The sequence below is a fragment of the Misgurnus anguillicaudatus genome, chromosome 20, assembly GCF_027580225.2.
Source record: "Misgurnus anguillicaudatus chromosome 20, ASM2758022v2, whole genome shotgun sequence".
In the NCBI taxonomy this organism is placed as follows: domain Eukaryota; kingdom Metazoa; phylum Chordata; class Actinopteri; order Cypriniformes; family Cobitidae; genus Misgurnus; species Misgurnus anguillicaudatus.
The window spans coordinates 26,900,639-26,921,483 of NC_073356.2; positions in this window are offsets into that span (position 1 = coordinate 26,900,639).

Genomic DNA, 20,845 nt, shown 5'->3' on the forward strand with positions numbered 1-20,845 from the left:
ACTTTTATGCTTTCTGTTAATAATAGTTAGCAATAAACTGATTCATCTGATCGGAAATAGCTACATTTTAAAAGGAATAGTTCACCCAAAATATGTTTTTAAAGGAGCATTTCACCCGTAGAAACATCAATCTTTATTGAAAGTGTGTCATATTTGGTAGTTGTAATTTAACATACATTTTGCATTTGGTGCCTATTTGACCGAGAAAAGGGGTGTTTGTAGTCTCACCCCCTCAACAAAGATATTGGACTTCCTGCTTTCAATGATGCAAAAAGATGATTTTTATATCATTGAAAGAAGGAAGTGCAACACTGAAATCTGTATTTCTCCTAACTATACAAAGCTTAATGCAAATGGGTGAAGTGTCCCTTTAACTCATCCTTAGGCCACTTTGAAGCTTGACAACTCTAATTTCACAATTATAATAAAGGGACCGTCAGAAGTTTTGCGTTTTTGTCCCAGGTAAGAAAAAATCAAGAAGAAATCATACATATTTGAGGAAAATTTTTTATTTTTGTATGAACTGAATCTTTAATTTAAAGAGTTTAAAGATTTTTGCCTTGTAGCGAACAATAGTCTTTGTAAATGTTTTCTGTCCTGTGTAACCTTCATCTTCTGTTTATCTCAAACAGAGCAATCCACGTGCAATGCTGTGAGATTTCCCCGGCGTTCTTTGCTGCATGAACGACGCATCGCTCAGCGCGTGATGGCCCAATCCTCACTCAGGTATGCCAGGCATGTACTTGAGATTCATAAACATTTTCACCGTTAGCAATTTTTATTCCTCAAAAGCATGCGTCCTATAACTGTCACAGACAGATGCTTGCTTGGAATGATGTATGAATGCTCCGGATGACATGGCTGGCTGCTTTGAGCGGCAATGTTTAGAGTCTATTAATTTTACAGTGCTGTTTGGAATTATCCATCTGTTTAAAGGTTAACTGCCTTCTTGCTCGTGAAGAGTATATTTTTTACGTGCACGCAGACGCACGCACGAACATTACCATCACGGTCGCGTGCGAGTTTTACCGCAGTCCACCGCGCGCATCGGGCAAGAGAGCAAAGGTCCATTAAGCGGTATCTCTCCTCTCTTTCTCTAACAGGCTCGGTCGGATGTATACTTCTGTACAAGATGTATTATCAGGCAAACAATCCACTTAATGCCCAAAGTGAAGTGGAGAGGTGTTTTTACAAGTCTGTAGATGAGCATTGCTTTCTCGGCTGCTGTCCCTACTCTGATTTAGCACGCCGCCTGCCACTTCACTGTCAGTCGGCCTGAGTAATCTCTCCCCGTCAGCTGCCAGCGAGGGTGAAGTTCATCTTTGCAATAACGTTAAATGCACAGCCGCTTCATCCTTCATGAATATGAATGGCTATATAAATAGGAAAGTTGAAGAGCAGATAGATCGGGTGGCTGTCACTTCAAACTTCCTAATCATGTCTGCTAAAAGCTTGCCGTGCCAAGCGGCACAAGTCAGTGAGACCTGACACAAACCTGGGATAGGTAATGCTGTTCCGGTTTGTTCTTCCATCAAGTTTATCTCCTTCATTGGAGTCTCATGGGATGTAAACATCAGCTATAACCTGGTATAGGGGCCGATTACAGACTTATGTCTTATCTTTGACAATGCAACTTCTGGTCTCTTGAGAGGTGGCACCTACTGTGAAGCACATAGGCTACATAATAATAACTCATCCATTGTAATGGTTTAATCAAAATTTGGACTGCCATCTATTGAAGGACAATATTTAAAATAATTCAAATCAATTTTTATGTTCTTGTGGCGCAGTTGGAAGAGCATTGTGTTAACAGGAAAATGTTGCAGGTTCAATTCCAAGGGTACACATATACTGATAAAATGCATATATTAAATACAAACAAAAGCATCACTTAACGCATAAATGTTATCACTCTAAAAAAAGTAAAAAGGTCAAAAGGGGACAAACCCAACTGGTTATAAATTAAACTATCCTGCACTTTCAGAAGAAAATATAAAAAAACAAGCTGTTAATGGGGCAGTTCCCTTTTAAAGAGGGAGTTTTAAAGGGGACATATCACAAAAATTAGATTTTCCATGTTTAAGTGCTATTATTGGGTCCCCAGTGCTTCTATCAACCTATAAAATGTGAAAAAGATCAACCCAGTAACTTAGTTTTGGTAAACCATTCTCTGCAAGCATATGAAAAAATAGCTCATTGAAATGTGGCTCCCCCTGTGATGTCAGAAGGGGATAACACTGCCCCTTAATCTGCACTATCCAACCACTGCACTGCCATTTAGTGCATGGATCAACTCATTTGCATTTCTAAGGACACACCCAAAAACTGCACTTTTTTAATCAAACCTACAAAGTGGAAATTTTAACATGTTATAATAAATTATGTGAAATGTCCCCTTTAAGATTTATCTTTTGGTACACTGTAAAAAATGCAGCATTTTTGTCAAATAAACCTGTGTTTATGTTACTTTAATTACGAGTACCAATTTGTACATTTGAGATACTAATATGAGTTTTTTGATGCCACTGTGCACCTCAGAGGTACTAATATGCAAATGTTTCTTTTTTAAAAGGGTACACAGTGACAGCTATATAGAGACTATTGTTTCTGATCATTTTTTTACAGTATGGGTTGTTTAGCCCAAAATGCTGCATGGTTTGGTCAAATATGGCCATTTTGACCCAACCATGGGTTATGCAAATTTGCCAACTTTGCATTGTTCCAAAGCATCTTTACAATAAAAAAAAAAAAATGACAATACATAAGGAAAATATTTTTTGATTACAATATGGGTTGATTTAGCCCCAAAAGCTGCATGGTTGGGTCAAATATGAACATTTTTGACCCAAAAAAGGGTCGTAATGCAAATGTGACAATTTTGCATTGTTGCAAAGCATATTTACAATTTTTTTTGTTTGTTTTTTAGAAGAAAAATTAACAACAATACATAAGGAGAAACAGAATATAAAAAATGGAAAAAGTAAAAGAAAATTATGAAATGCATGTGTATGTTGTTAATATATGTATTGTTTAAGTAGCCTACTTGCTGAAAGCAAACAAATGTAATGACCAAATTAGAAAAGTCCGTAATAAAGACAATTATTTACAGTTTATATTAATTGCATTGCAAAATGAACATCAAACTGAGAGCCGTAATCAATATTATAACCTTCTTTCATGCAGGAAAATGAAAATTTGTTATAGGCAGTACAGTATATTAGCAGAGCAATGCAATATTTTTTAAAGGCCCGTCTCCATACCATCTCTCTGTGGTCTGCTTCTATTTCTATTGACACTCTTTGAAAACAACAACCACAAGGCAAGCTGTCAATCATATTCTCTCTACCCTGCTCTCTGGAGTTTGAGAGGTAGATCGAGCTCCATCTAAAAGCTGTCTGAGACACTCCGGTCTCTACTCCGGGGCTGACACGTCCCCATGCTGTTCTCTGTCACCACACACACATGCACCCGCACGCGCACACACACACCAAACGGTACATGTGACACAGAGTGCGACTTCTTCCACACACACTGAGTTAATTCCCACCTGCGTATGTTTCTTCTCCCACATTCGACTGGTGTTAACCAAACCCAAGGATGCAGGCGAGAGAGGAGAGAGAGAGAGATGACAAAATAAAAAAAGGAAGGGAAAATTGAGCTTCAGCACATGCCAAAGCTGCAGCTGCCAGTCAGTGACACGTATTTTGACAATCACAGGCTGCCATCACTCTGTGATCAGAACTGTCAGTGGCGAGGCAGCTGGGAGATGAGCCGAGGACTGGCAATCCTCACCTTCCTCACTGTCACTGAGTCACTTTTGTTATTTATACGCACACGCTGTTGTGTTGGAAGCCAGCAAATCAAACATGTCACAAGAGCGAGCCATGTGCCACCCAGAGTAAGTGTTACGGGCGTAGCGAGGAGCACCGCACAACTACCCACGTGGTAGTGCACTTAAGCGTGTATACCTGCATGATCGAGCTTAGCCAGCCGCTAAAACTTTATCCAGTGTCATTAACTAAGATACCAACCTGTTCTCATTGCCTGAACTATTTCTAATCAAAATTGACTCCCTAATGAAAGATGCTCAAAGAGAAACAAAGCCGAATCCCGAGCAGGTGGCGATCACATGACCTTCCCCCATTGAGGTCGTGGTTGTCCATAAATCTCTCAGTGCATTCAAAGCATCATTCAAACCATTCAGATTTACAATCCAAATTTACCACAGCTGGGCCTACCAGGGGTTTAGTAAAATCAGAAAATGACACCTTATGCCACAGCTATCGATCACATTTCACAACAGTATGTGACTTACAAAAGCTATTTTATTACATCATTTTCTGCTTTGAATAGCATGACGAGAGAGACCAGTTACAGTTTTTTGTTTCAACATTTGAAAGGGTTTTATGTTGTATTTGTTTCCTTTTTGTTAACAAAATATACAATTTGTGGATGAACGTATACATGCACAAATGCTACAGGTGTTACTGTAGCTCAGGTGGTAGAGCGTTGTGTTAGCTGTGCAAAGTTCATGGGTTCAATTCCTAGAAATGTATGGGTTTGAATGCACTTGCCAAATGCATAGATCACAAACCTTACCCATCTTATCAGCTTTTGAAATTATGACAGATGTAATGTTTTGAACTTGTTGAAATTATTGGACCCTAAATTTGTTTTTTAGCCTTTGTTATCTTTGTTTTACTCTGAGGTCGTGTATGGTATGGTCATGTATAGATAGAAGTTTTTAGTGCTTAAAGGAATAGTCTACTCATTTTCAACATTAAAATATGTTACCACCTTAACAAAGAATTGTTGACACATCCCTCCACCACCTGTGCGCGTGCACGCAAGCGCCGGAGCGCGCCGCGACGCTTCGATAGCATTTAGCTTTAGCCCCATTCATTCAATGGTACCAATCAGAGATAAAGTTAAAAGTGACCAAACACATCAACGTTTTTCCTATTTAAGACGAGTAGGTATACGAGCAAGTTTGGTGGTACACGTACACGTGGTAAAACGTAGCGCTTTTCTAAGCGGATTTAAAAGAGGAACTACACTGTATGGCGCAACAGCACCCTTGGGAGCACTTCGACTCGGCGCAGTAACACCCTCCCTCTCCCATTATGAGAGTGAGAAGGGGAGCGGACTTTTCAGGCGAGTCGAAGTACTCCCAAAAGTGCCACCACGCCATAAAACACAGCTCCTCTTCTAAATCCGCCCAGAAAAGCGCCACGTTCCACTTTGTACCACCAAACTGGCTCGTATAACTACTCGTCTTAAATAGGAAAAACGTTGATGTGTTTGGTCACTTCTAACTTTATCTCTGATTGGTACCATTGAATGAATGGGGCTAAGCTAAATGCTATTGAAGCGTCGCAGCGCACTCCAGCGCTTACGTGCACGCACACAGATGATAGAGGGATGTATCAACAATTCTTAGTTAAGGTAATAACATATTTTAATATTGAAAATGAGTAGACTATTCCTTTAATCTGATGCTGTTATAACCCTGTGTTACAACACCCATTGTTCTCCCCTGCTGCCGATAATTAGGATCACTCAAAGTGCTAGAAATATTTTAACTTTAAAAAAATCCTGTGTTTATGTCACGAATCTTGAGTGAGGTGTGAGAGAACCTTGCGTTGTTGCCCCAGCAGTGACGAGGTTAATGTCGACAGTCTGTCCGTGAAGCTGCGGGGCAGAGAGGCACCTTTTGATCTGTTTGATTGACAGACACTCAACAGCACCAGAGCTCAGCATGTAACGAGAGAGAGAGAGAAATAGAGGGAGGAAAGATGTACAGCATGGCATCTTGTCTATCTTCTGCTGTGTTCCAGTGGTCTGTCTGCCGAGTGTTGTGTGAGATTGTCGGCGTGTGATTTTTCTCTCGGGAGAGCAGGTAGATAGCGGGTGGGGGTGGGGGGGGGGGGCTTGTGTTGGGGGCGTATGAACCTATTCTGTGCAGCTATGTGAATAGAGACCTCTCCCAAAATGAGCCCAAAGTGGTCATTACATTACAGACGAAAGTAGTAGTAAAGCAAAGGGAAAAAAGCAAATTTCGTGCTACACCCACTACACTGATTATTGTTTGCAAAATAAGATAAATAAAGGTAAATATACAATATATTGATATACAGTGGTGGCCAAAATTATTAGAACACCTACCTCCAAAACGTAATTTTATTTTATTATGATGGTTGCTCTGAGCAAAACAAATATCAGATAAAGTGAGTCTTTACTGTTTTTATCCACTTTTAACTTTAATATTTGTCCACCTTTTGCAGCAATTACAGCAGCACATATCTCTAGCATAGCGTCAATATATTTCCTCAGAACTTCATCAGTAATGTTATCTCATGCCTTCTGCAACTCGAGCTAAAAGCTTTCCTTTGAATGTAATGTACAAGTGCAGTTTATTTTCCAACTCGCCCCAAATTTGATCGGTGAGTTGAGATCTGGACCAGTAAGGAAAATGACCTCAATCTCCTTATGACGGCTCTATTCTATGGTTTATAGCATAATGGTGACTTTGTATATAAAGTGGTGGCCATCATAAGGAGATACACTGTTAACCACTGTCAGAAAATGCTTAACAAAAATGGTCACTAGCGTTTTTTTCATTGCAATGTACCCAACGGGTTTGGTCAGGTCAGCTTACTTTTGGGGGCTTTTTCACTGGGTACAGTATTGGCGCTCTTCCATTGCATAGTGCCCCACGGTTTGGTTTGGGTCAGGTCGGGTCAGCTCACCTCACCTCACTTTGGCTTGGTTAGCTTTTCCATCTAGTTTATTAACACTTCGGAGTGGGAGGGATTATAGGCGTGTTGTTATATTTGCGCTGCCTACTGCTGTGACATCATACAAGTGAGAGTGTCGTTGTACATTCCATACATTCATTTATTTCTCAGTCCGCCACAAAATTAAAATCGACCACCACAAATAGATGTTTGTACATCGCGTCTATCACTACCTCTGTTTCACATGACAGTTTCTGTACCGTGGCATCAGTTGCGCTCCGCTGAGCCTCATTTAAGTTGCATTTAAGCATATGCAGACGTGTGCGTTGCGAATGTGTTGCCACAAACTGCAAGTCTGAAGAAAAATGGGTATGGTGTTCCTGATTCTCAGCCTGTGGATGTTTTTAATCGCTAAAAAAGATGACAACAGGTTTACTCGAGACAGCACAAGCTAGCATGAAGGTAAAGCTACACTGTAAAAAAAAATTTGCCTCCCTAACTCAAAATTTTCAAGTGACTGGTAACATTGACATTTTTAACTTGGGCCAATAGATTTTCTGTGAATTGAATTTTATCAATTGTGGCAACAATCTTTAAACATTAGCTCAATGGGAAATAACAGGTTGAGCCAATTGAAAATAAGAAACCATGTTTTTTGCCCAATTAACTATAAAATTGTGGTAGCATTCTTTTTTTATTTACCCAATCTGAAAATGTATATTGGTAAAATTATATTGGTAAGGAACCATGCTGAATTGTTTATTTCCCGTTGTCCTAATAGAAAAAAAAACACTCAAACTATTTTGTAACATTTTATTCCTTTTTTATTTATTTGTAATACCTTAAAATTGTAAACATACAGAAATGGTCTGCATACAATTGCACAGTAGACATAAGAAAATAATTATTTTTAATAAAAAAAGTTCAGAAAATATATTTTACAAATATCTCCAAAAACACCAATATAAAAGTGGGGAGGGTTCCTCACCCAATGTTAATCACAATTTCACTTGAATTTAACATTCTCACACGAAGTAAGAGCGTATGAAACTACTTAAAACATTTAAACAATGCCTCATAACAGTTTAACATTAAACACCTAAAACATTCTACAAATTGAAGGCATAAAGTCTCACAAATGTTCCAGCACAACCTGCTCAATGGAAAGGGATCTTGACATGGAACAGCAACTGCTCAGTGTTTCACGAATTCCCATTTTCATGTCAGGTGTGTAAATCTCCAAAGTATTGGTACTCTGTAAGAAGTAAAAATGTATCACTGAGTGTACATGTACCAAATGAAGCCAATGTAATAAATAAAACCAGATCAATATAGAATATAGAATATACTTCGTGTTAGTTTTATATTCGATTACTTACAGCACAGTCAATGCGCTGATTATTTAAACATCTCGTCCGTTGTGGGCGGTGTCCGTGCACTTATTTGAGACTCGCGCCGTTGAGTATAAACGGGCAGCTTTACAACACCAGCTGATAGAGAGCGTCCTTCGTGGATTTCCTGATGCAAGATGACGACGGCAGCATGCGCGGCGCAGATCGATTGGCACATGAGATCAATGTAACGCGAGATATAAGCTTTTGAAAAACGCACCTAAATCTCGAAAAAGCTAACAGTTTTCACACAAATATGTTATGTAAGAAATACAAATATAATATACTGACTGTGAAAGTTGTAGTGACCTTGCCATTTCCTCACTAAATGAACCGTTTGCTCGGTGCGTTACACTGAGGAGAAAACATGCATGCTTTTTGTTTGTATGCTGTAATTATTCAGATTTTCACTCAGTTTAACTAGAAAATGACTTTAAAAATACTTAAAAATGACTTAAATGTAAATATTTAAGTACTTACCATAATTTTATTGTAGAAAATGTCGATCATCAACTCCCGCGTTTCCACACTGACTGAAGCCAATTATTTTCAGGTGTGCCCGTACGCTTTTCTGGCTTAAACTATCTTCGGTCAACTCAGATTTTTCATTTGACACGATAAATTGGCTGAGCAGAGTTTAATATGTTCTGTGAATATACATTTTTGTTTTACCCCAATACCTTAAGTTTTAATTACCACAATGCATATTTTTGTTTGGGGAGAATTATTTAAAAGCAATATGTTACTACTTCCAGTTTCCACAATTTTTTAAAACATTAATTTTTTACAGTGTAATCTTTTAGATTGTAGCTATGATGCCGGTAGTGACGATTCTCTCAGACCAATCAGTGATCTAGAGTGTTTTCGCGTTACATTTTGGTATCAGCTCGGGTTGCCTGGAACCCCAATCGAGGTGGTACTAAAAAAAGTATTGGATACTATGCACTGCACCCAGTGTTAAAGCTCCCAAAATTAAGCTGACCCGACCCAAACTGTGGGGTACTATGCAATGGAAAAGCACCATACATAGTACTCGATAGTTTTTTAGTATCCTCTTGGTTGGGGTTCCAAGCGAGCTGAGCTGATACTAAAACGTGGCTCCAAAACACTCTAGATCACTGATTGGTCTGAGAGAATCGTCACTACCAACATCATTGCTAAACCTTTGTCAGCTTGCGCTGTCTCGAGCAATCCTGTTGTCATCTTTGCTTTGTTGGAAGTTCCCAAACTCCCTTTTAGCAGTGAAAAACACCCACAGGCTGATAATCAGGAACACCATTACCAGTGTTTTCCAGATTGGTAAGTTTGTGGCAGCACTGGGTGTTTGTACAGAAACTTTCATGTGAGACAGAAATATAGTGATAAACGCGATGTGCAAACATCTATTTTGATTTTGTGGTGGACTGACAAATAAATTAGTGTATGGGAAACACTGCATTACAACATTACAATGACACACTTTTTGAATGATGTCGCAGCAGTGCAAAAAAAAAACGACACACCTATAATCCCTCCGACTCTAAGATGGTACTAAACTCAATGGAAAAGGTAACCAAGCCAAAGTATGGGAAACTGACACAACCTGACCCGTGGTCCATAGCTGTCACTTGGACGGCACCCTTTCAAAAAGTTTTTGCACATTTGCACCTTAAAAGTTCATATTATAGGTACACTATATTACCAAAAGTTTAGAGACACCACTCCAAATCATTGAATTCAGGTGTTCCAATTACTTCCAGTGAAAGGAAGTCTTAATGCTTCTTCAAACCAAGACATTTTAGACAATTTCATACTCCCAACTTTGTGGAAACTGTTTGGGGATGTCCTCTTCCTGTTCCAACATGACTATGCACCAGTGCACAACCCTACTGAAAAATCCAGCTTAGACCAGCATAAGCTGGTGAGCTGGTTTAAGCTGGTCTTTCAACTTGGTTTTAGCTGTTATTGCTGGTATAGCAAGCTGGTCTAGCTGTGTTTTGGTCACTTTTAAAGCTGGTCTAGCTGGACTTAGCTGGTCATGCTGGAAGACCAGCTGGCCCACCAGCTTTGCCAGGCTGGAAGGACCAACTTAGACCAGCTACTGTCACCATAAACCAGCTAAAACCAGCTACTAGCTTATGCTGGTCTTTGCTGGATTTTTAGTAGGGAAAGCAAGGTCCACAACGACATGGATGAGCGAGTTTGGTGTGAAGGAACTTGACTGGCCTGCACCAACCCAATAAAACATCTTTGGGATGAATTAGAGCGGAGACTACGAGTGAGGCTTTCTGGTCCAACATCAGTGTCTGACCTTACAAATGGGCTTTTAGAGGTATGGTCAAATACTCATAAACACACTCCTAAACCTTGTAGAAAGTCTTCCAAGAAGAGTTAAAGCTGTTATAGCTGCAAAATGTGGGCCAACTCCATATTAAACCCTATGGATTAAGAATGGATGTCATTCAGGTTCATGTGCATATAAAGGCAGGTGTCCCAAAACTTTTGGCAATATAGTGTACATTCAGTGTATTGGTACCCAAGAGTGCATATAGTACCTGAAATGTTTATATATATCTGTGTTTAATTAGGACATATTATGACGTTTTCAACGGGAAATGCCCCAATGACAGCTAGGGACCATTTTTGACCATTTTTTACACCCATGCTTTTAGTGCATGGTATATTGCAGTGATTCTCAAACTGGGGGCCGGGGCCCCAGGGGGGCCGCGAGATGGTGCCAAGGGGGCCCCAATTTTATGACATTTTATAAAATACATTATTACACGGCTCTCTGGAATGCTTGATTCTGATTGGTCAGTTGAGACATTTGCAGGTTCGTTCTTTTCGAATAATAACCGCTCCAAAATAATAACGCATAGCCGGACTACTTGCACGAGTAAAATCGCTCCGCGCCAGTAAAGATCAATAAAGATTACTGTCTATTTGGCGCCATCTTGTGACAAACACTCGACAAACACGACAAGAGACAGACAGCTTACTGAGACTGAACTTGACAAAATAGATGACAGCTACGAAGCCAACACACAAAAAAATACAGAATGGGCATTAAAACTTCTCAAAGACTGGCTAAAAGAGAAAAAATGGAGACAAGTATGAAGCAGCGGATCTTAATAAGGTATTGCGATCATTTTATGCAAATGTGCAAAGTTTCGCGGAAGGATAAAAATGTTAATTTAAAACAAATATGCCAATAAAATGTTTCAAATTCATATTCATGTCCAGTTTTATTTCTTATGTGGCAAGTAGCCGTGTAATAAGCGGGATAATGTAGAGGCAGCCGGTAGTTATTGGGAAATAAGCCCCTTCAGTGTGATACAAGACCCTCCGCTTCGCGTCGGGTCCTGATCACACTGTCGGGGCTTATTTCCCAATAACTACCGGCTGCCTCTACATTATCCCTTACTTAATTTATCATGAATTCTGTGTAATTAAAACCTAAAAAAATAAGGCCGCTAACCAACAGCACTACTTTGTATACTTTAATATGTTTTGTCTAATTAAAATGTTACGTTTTAGAACAAAATTGTCATAAATTTTCTTTGGGTGGCCGCAAAGGAATGCACCGTACACAAGGGGGGCCGCACGCTGAAAAAGTTTGAGAACCACTGGTATATTGGAATGCAGCACAGGTTGAAAATACTAACCATATAGCAAATCATTTTTTTAATAGTAATCAATAGACCAAAAACTGTCTGCTACACTTTTACTATAATAAAACCATGGTTGTGTTTTGTATGAGAGATTATCAATCCATGTCTGACTTTCTGGACAACAGATGTTTCAACATCTTAAATGTGAAACCCCTTTTGTTTTGGTTAATTCTCAGCATCATCTGTTTTGTAAACAGCGTCGCTGCGTGACCCGCGTGGCCCTGATTAGCGTCGGAAAAACAGGAATCTGATCCCGGGTCAGATGCATTAAGCTGCGTACAAGTGGATTGCTTCTAATTACCGCAGGTGTGATTTAATGTATTTAGTCTGTGTGATATTGTGTGTCAACAGCATTACTCAGTGAAGGTATAGACAATGTTTAGTCACTCCGTCTGACAATAACAAGGGATTTTAATTAACAGCCTGTCTTATTATCCTCTCACATTGAACAACATATGATCAGAAATGGAAAGAAACACAGCTGACTTCATGGGCTGTCTCAGTTTGTACACGGTAATTAAAATCAAATGACAATTTAATTTGAATGTTTAATTGCTCGTTTTGAACAAACCTTGCAGAAATATACACAGGTACAATGGAGTGTACAGAAGCTTACGCACAATATCTTTCTTGCATGAGAGAGCATATGCGCGCACACACACATACAACACACACGCATCTTGTGTTATACATTCCTTCACATGCCTTCTGCTTTTCAACTTTAGTGCTTAACTTAAGAAATCACCTCCCACTGGTTTCTCTCACCAGACCTCATATACGTGCCGTGAAAAGTTTTTTAATGCAATAAGTGAATACAAAAAATAAAGAGTCGGCTCGGCAGCGTGCTTGTCACTGCATGTTTATCACAAACAAGTGCCTATCTCTTCTCAATGTCTAATTAAAGGGATAGATTCTCACAACAATGAATGAATATGCAGATGAGTTTTGCATCTGGTGCTAATTTCATGAAGTGCCGATAACAACGCTGAGTTAATCTCCTCTCTTTTAACCCTGATTTAGTTGATCCACCATAACAAACAAACAGAAATAATAATCCTATTATTGTCTTAATAGCATATTTTGTTCTGAGAAGTCTTTCTGAATACAGAGCTTTGAGGTAACGCTGCCTTTATTGAAACAAACAAAACTCAAAAATCAATTTTCATTCATGCTTTGTCTTGTTTCTTCGTTCCCTGAAATATCTTTATGTCTCCTGTTTTTCTTCTTTTAATATATATTTCTTTACTTCTATCGCGTCTTCCCCTCAACCCTCTGTGTTTACTGTCTGTCATTTCCTCTGCTGGTCGAATAATGATAATGAACAATAAGAGCCTAGGTTGGAATTAACAATAAGAAGCTTATAGTCTCCTAATGTCACATGCATGTACCACTTGCCATTCAACATTATAGCGTTTTCTTGGATGTTTGGAAAATCATTCACAGATAACTTTTTACATTTTAAAATGTTTTAAAGAGCACCTAATTCATTGCTAAAAACAACGTTATTTAGTGTATTTGGTATAATACAATGTGTTTTGATGGTTTATGGTTAAAAAAACATTATTTTCCACATACCGTAAATTTTTGTAGCTCCAGATGTTACTCTCTTACTGAAACGCACGGATTTGAAAAGCTCTGTGTCCCTGATTGGCCAGCTAATCTGTATGTTGTGATTGGCCTGAATATCTCTGAGGTCAGCAGGAAATGTGACGCTCCTTACCATGTTTGAAAGATTCGGTTGCTAACAGGAGTTAACTTGCATGCCGAGAGTCCGAAAGAGGAGGAATTATGATAATTTCGGTCTGTCTGTGTATTCCAAGAAAAGAGATTTACGTTGGAGATGATAACTCGCGTCATTGTTTACGTTTTGCATATCGCTAACATGTACTAATACACTTTTACACCACAGGAAATTTAAAAACGTGAATCGGACAATAGGTGCTTTTTAAATTCAGTTATATATTGAGTTATAATATTTGTCTTTTACTGGGTTAGCGTGATTCCCTGATTCTTGAGAGTTTTAAAATCAACAAGAAATTAAAATTTCATTGGTGCACTGCAAAAAATGTCTTTCTTACTTAGTATTTTTGTCTTGTTTTCAGTAGAAATATCTAAAAATTCTTAAATCAAGATGAGCAAATGACCTTAGAAAACAAGCAAATAAAATCTGCCAATGGTATAAGACATTTTTGCTGATTTTTTCTTGTATTAAGTAAATTAAAGAAAAAAAATTCTTATTCCATTGGCAGATTTTTTTGCTTGTTTTAAGCACAAATTCACTTAAATTTGATGTTTTGCCTAAAAACTAGACTTATTTTCTTAGGTCATTTGCTCATCAAGAAAATACATCTTGATTTAAGAATTTTTTGATATTTCTACTGAAAACAAGACAAAAATACTTTTTTGCAGTGTGCACTTTAAACTCAAAGAACAAAAATGTTTCGGGAATCATTACTCAAATTATTCTTTAGCACTTTCTTAATTCTCAATGCCCTCAACCTTACTTTTCCAAATGAACCCCCTTCACACACAGCGTTAAAAATCCCTGTCAATTGGCATAAAAATGCCTGAGTGCCTTCTGTTATGTCCGGGAAATGATTCAGGGATTGATCCCGGAATGGACACCAATCACAAAAGGCAGGAAAAAAAGTCTGCGAACTGAAAAGATGCAGAGATCAGGGAGTTTCTCACTATCCGCACTGAAACTGAGATTGTTCACAAGCCTAATAGTTTGGTAAGTGATGCGCTTGTTTATGATCGAATCAATAAAATGCACCATTATGGTCTCTCTCGGAAAAACAATCGCAGATAAAAAGCAAACTTTGCTGGGAAAAATACAAGTGCACAATTACAATTATGGTAAATGTCACATCACGCGTCATTATGGGATAATTGTTGACCCTGGAACAACATTTCTGTAGAAATATCCAATCCTGACCCAAATCCTATCCATAACTTATCCCTAAAATCAGATGGAAATGATAGGTAAATAACAGTGTTATAGAAGCACCTTACCATGGTTGTAAGCCTAAACGTCACATTAACTGTTAATAACTTATCCTTTATATCTGATTCGGTTGAATGAAATTTTGTCTTGGAGTCAATGCTGTTTACCTCACTTCAGAAAGTCCTACAGAAAATATGTTTGATTATTCAGTAAAATTGGTTGTAAATGCCGTTTCATTTCTAATTTGAGAATGTGCTTTTAAACACTGATATAATTTTACATTTAGAAGCATTCATAGTAAAGCGCACACACAAAGTTGGCATGCAGCGTCTGCCTGAACTTACAGTGTTGCAGGTGTGATAGAGGGCTGGCATTTTCAAGGGCACAGCGTGTAGGGGGAGAGCAGCCAGGACTCACAGAGAAAGGCAAAGTGGCACACAGTGCAAGGCTGGGTGGACAGAACAGCACTTCCTTTGCGAGCGACAAGGGGAGGGACACTGGCGCAGAGATGGTACAAGATATTTATAGAATGTAGGGAAATGGTGCCATATCGTAACGTACTATCATCAAGCATCAAAACAATATCAGTTTCAAGTCTGCATGACAGAAGGTACAATATTGTCAGTTTAAGGGTGTTTAAAACTGGGTCAGAGGGTGGGTCCGTGTATCACATTCGGGGGCCTGGGTGGGTTTGCGGGGGGAGGTGGCAACTCTGTCCTAAAGGCAAATCTCATATCAACATCCACAGTAATAACATCTCCTAATTACCATAATAGCGCAGCTTATCTGATGCGTTTAATTATGTGGGCATGTCTGCTATCCATTTCAAGAGGATGTGCGGTATCGCTGGGCATGCATGCAATCCGGACTTTGTGACTTTAGCGATATATTTCCAACACAATGCGGTAATGTTTTTGAAATGGAATGCTATTCAGTATTGCAAAAACCCCGACACCCCCTCCCCTTAGTACTGTCCGAAGGCATTTATATAAAATGTACATCAATTATGACAGCCTGGACCAACACATGGCGCTAAGAATGAAGTGGATGTTGAATTGCATCGAGTCTTTTCCATACGCAGCACCGGGTGTACAATAATAGTCCAGCCCTCAGGCTAAGAAATATAGCTTATGACTTGTCTCTTGGTTCCGCAGGGCTACGTTCGCTGGTATCAATCTCTTTTGAAAGCCTTTATTTGCAGATATCCTTAAGCCCTGTGCAATGATTTACATGGCATAGCGGCGCAGGATATTGTTTCTGAATAATAGCCCGTGGTGTGTCTACTAGTTCTCCTAGGGCCACGACCATCGACACATTAAAATGGAAATCGCTTTGATGTCGAACTTTCCCCAGTCTCTTCTCATTTGCAGTCGTCTGTCTCTTATAGGTCATTTTGCTGCATAAACTGTGTATTCAGCAGGATGTATGTCTAATACGCTCGATCCCAAAAAGGCGTTTCGTTCTTTAGTCAGAATCACTTGTTTCTTTATACTTTCAAAATCTTTAATCTCCTTCTTTAACAAATGTCTCTTAATTGTCAGAGTCGGTTCTCAGACATCAGATTTAGGCTAAGCCGATTGCAATAGACGATGTTGGACTAATTTGCCGGCATATTGAGAGTCGATGATCAGAGTAGAACAGGGGGGTCCTGGCTGGACACGGGATTGAAAGTCTTTGATTTGTACAGCACCCTGCTGACAGGAATGTAGAAAAGCCATATGGACAGAGACCAGCTGAGTTCTTGGACCAACTGTAAAAAAAAAACACACACACTTACCGGGACTGGCTACGGGGTAAAGAAAAGTACTTATTTCCTCTGAGCCAGTGCGTTTTGGACGACCTGCCCTGCGGGGTTTTACAACGCAAATCTAATTAATGTTTCATTGATGTGTGTTTGCGAAATTACTTGTGAAGAAGTCTGAAGTACGAGGGCTAGAAGGGAGCAAACATGTGTTCACTTAAAGACTAGAAATTTCCATTCGTCTGTGCGATAGTTTATGTTGCCAAGCCAATTAGCTAATGTTCAACCAGACAAATTTGCTCCGCAAAATTGCCGTCATGGATTATTTATGTCCAAATGGTTAAGATGATCTTACAGATTTTCTCTAAGGAGGATAAAGGAATACATTTTTTACAGGAGTTCAAATGAAGAGTTTGGTTCCAAAACGAGTCTGTGTTAGATAACATGTTTGTTTATTATTATGCTATCATGTTTTTATTGTGTTTTATTGTGCTAGTTAGTTAAATCAACACAAACCAACAGCAGTTTGATTCATATTAATTGGAATGCACAATCAAAAAACACGATTGAAAACTTTTTTTATCTTGTTTTGGAACCAAAATTGATTTAATTACAGTATGATGATAATAAATGACAAAATTAGTCAAAATGAGCATTTTATGAGAACTCTATGTGGAATGTTAAAGAAAGCTTTTATTGTGACATTTTGAGGGACGTATACCGACCAAGGTCATGGGAAACGCACTTCCCGATCTTGAATGCACTTCAAGGGCCTTTGGATAACAGCATCTGCTAAAAGCATTTATGTAAATGACAAAACAAAAAATGTACATACCGTGCAAAATTCTTAGGTCACCATGCCACAATTAGATTTGAAGAGTTTCGTTGCAAAACGAGATAAATACATTTTTTAACATTTTTGTCAAAACATGTTTATTATTATGTTATCATGTTATTATTTTGTTTTATGGTGCTTCTTAGCTGTATTTTTTGAGTTATGAAGGTTTAAATCAAAACAAACCAACTGCAGTTGCATTGAAATAAATTGGAATGCACAACCAAAAAACGAGATTTCTGAACAATTAAAAAAACGGTGGTTATCTCGTTTTGCAACAAAACTCTTCATTTGTTGTTTTTGCAATGTTATAGTGATAATATATAATTGTTTTTTCAGTCTCTTTAATATAATACATCCAGAAAATACAGGAAATGTGTATATAGTTTTAAAACTGTATAAAATGTAAACTGATGTGTCATGTTTTTAGGGTAAACTCCCCCTCCACTTGAGCAATAGCAGGAAACTGCAGGATCTCTTAAACCTAAATACAATTAAATCATAATTTCGAATTTGAAAGAAATTAGTCTTTTTACTTAATTCTGCTCGAAAATGCTCAAGATGTGTTTAGTGCCAAGAGAGGTCACATTAAACATCGACGATGCCTACAAAAGCCATTAGTCCTGAAAATTATTATTTTTTTATATATATATATATATATCCTGTATTTTCTGTTTGTATCTTAATAAAATAGATTGAAAAATAAATATGGATGGACATTAAAACTTTGCTAAAACAACAAAGCTGGTGATGATGGCCTAAAACTTTGCACAGTGCTCTATATAGTAAAACATATATATATATATATATATATATATATATATATATATATATATATATATATATATATATATATATATATATATATATATATATATATATATTTTATATATAATGCAGTTTGAATAAATTTTCAGGGTTAATTTAATCTTATGGTCCTTTTATGATGTTTTTCTTTATTTTTCAGAGCTTTTCATCTCATGGTCATCATGTACCTGTTTTATGGCAACAGTCATGTAACAATTCTTCAAATTTCTGTTTTGTGTTTTACTACACAGCAGCATATAGATCCAGAACGACATGAGGGTGAGTAAATAATCACATAATTTTCCTTCATGTGTAAACTATTCCTTTAAATTGCTGCGTTAAATAAACTCGCGGCCATTACGATAAGCACAAAGTCATAAAATCATAAAGGACAATAGCACGGATCAATAACAGTTTGAGAGGAACAGACATGACCGCAGAAAGTTGACATGCTAAACATCTTGATACTTTACCTTTGACACAGATAGCCTCAGCCCTGAGGTGTCATACACATAAAAACATTTATTGCTTTTCAAAGGGACAAGCAAAACGTTCGGTCAGCCTGACGCTGATATCTGATAATGTTTCAGCCCTCACGAACAGCCCCGACGTCTCTCTCTCTCTTTCTCTCTTTCTCTCTCTCCCATCTTGTTCAGGATTAGATGATTCTACTTATCCTCCAGACATACAGACTGAATAACATGTGAAAATTACAATACATCAAGTAGAAGTCATTACGGGAACAGCTCCCTTACTTGTCTCACTTCAAAGTCTCTGCAATTTTCTGATCCATGTGACATTCATGCTCCTCCAGGGTCAAACAACATCTTGCAGCCTTCATAAAATGATTAAATATTTTAAACAGCTCGCTTGCGTACCTCCATGGCCCCCGGAGACTGATGCTGTTATCGTTTTTGTCAAAGCCACTTTCCATCTGCATTTGTCATTCCGGCTTGGCGCGTATAAGTTATCAATCGGCTTGTCAGAATGCAAAATAACTGATGTTCTTTGGGCGGTATTGGATGGACTATCTCGGGCTTTTAATCAATGCATATTTTTTCTCTCATCTTTTTTTGCTCTTTCCTCATTCTCTGCTCTTTAATATAAATGTTTAGAGTCCCGGGCGCCTGTAATGTATTCGCGCAGAAAATGCTTTGACAGAAGCAGTAGTTATATTATCAAACATTACACCTTGGGGCTACGGGAGTATCAGAAGCATTCGCACGCAGGCAGTGCTGGGAATAACAGACACCAAGAGATGACTGCTATACCCTCACTGTAAGGGATTGCCCGGGCTGTGTATAAATCAGGCGCGTTGAAAGCTAATCTTTCTCACTCTCAGATGTAGTGTATACTCTATTTATAGATTTGTCTTGCCTGAGAGAAGATTCTGGGCCGTGTGAGGCCTTTATCAGTGGTAACAAGGTTGTTAATGTATCTGAATATGCTGTACATCCTCCATCTTGGCTCGGGATTCGGCGGTTGCATAAGAGCATGGCTAAATAAAAGGAAACTGCTTTCACATCTGTCTTTTCTATGACATTATCTGACTAAATAGGGTAGGCAGATGGCTTTAAACACTGCAACAGGGGTTGGGAAGCTACCTTGAAAATGTAGCTTGCCAAGCTAATAGCTACAACTTTCAAATACCGCTACAACCTGAATGGATGCTCGCGATTGTGTTAGAGGCTCCAGTTCATTGTCGAGCCACCATTTTAGCCCTGCCCAAATAATCCTGAATGTTGAAAAACTATTTAACACTTTCCCCGCCATTGACCAGTTAACTCGTCAATTAAAGGTCACGTTCTTCCTGATCCCATTTTTTAAACCCTAGTTAGTGTGTAATGTTGCTATAATAGCATAAATAATATGATAAAGCTCAAAGTTCACTGCCAGGTGATATATTTTCTTTAAAAGAATTCGTCTTTCAAAGCCTACAGCGAACGGCCGGTTTGGACTACAGCCCTTGACTTCCTGCTTTAATGACGTCACTACAACAGTTTTTTGACTAAACTCCGCCCACAGGAATATGTCAGTCATCAGCTAAGCTAATGGCAAGCTAAGCTGCTATCGAAATCACAACACACTAAACAAGCTAGACAATCAGAACTCGTTACGTATTTCTGAAGGAGGGACTTCATAGAACAAGGAAGACATCAGCCCGTTTTTAGGACAGTGAAAACAGCACTATACAAATAAGTAAATTGTGTGAAACATACCACATTTTTTTACACGTGAAACATGAACACGTTATATTGTGCACTGTGTGTGTTATATTGTTCCCTGCCAATGACGAGTTTTTACGGCAATCCATATTTCCGCTATTATCCACCAGGTGGCCCTCTTACCCAACTTATAAAACGCGGAAGCATCCACTTAAGCGAAACAGTTGAAGTCTGTGTATGTTTTGAGCATCGCTCTGAATCTGATCTCTAACAAAAGTCTTTTACAATAATGCATTTATCTTAGCTTTTTGCTCAAAATTTTGTATTTTTGAAAAAAGAACCCTACCCATATCTGAGATGTGATAAAAGCGAACAAATAAAGGTAGGATTAATCTGTATGTATGTTTATATATTTAAAGAAGAACATTCTCTCGTGGGCATTAAACATTTGTGAAAATCATAAAAAATGCTGGTTATGGCTGGCAACTTAAAAAAAAAACGCTGGCAGTTAACGGTATAACTCCACAATTCTACATAGTTCACAGTCTTTGTAACGTGTTTCAGCAATACAT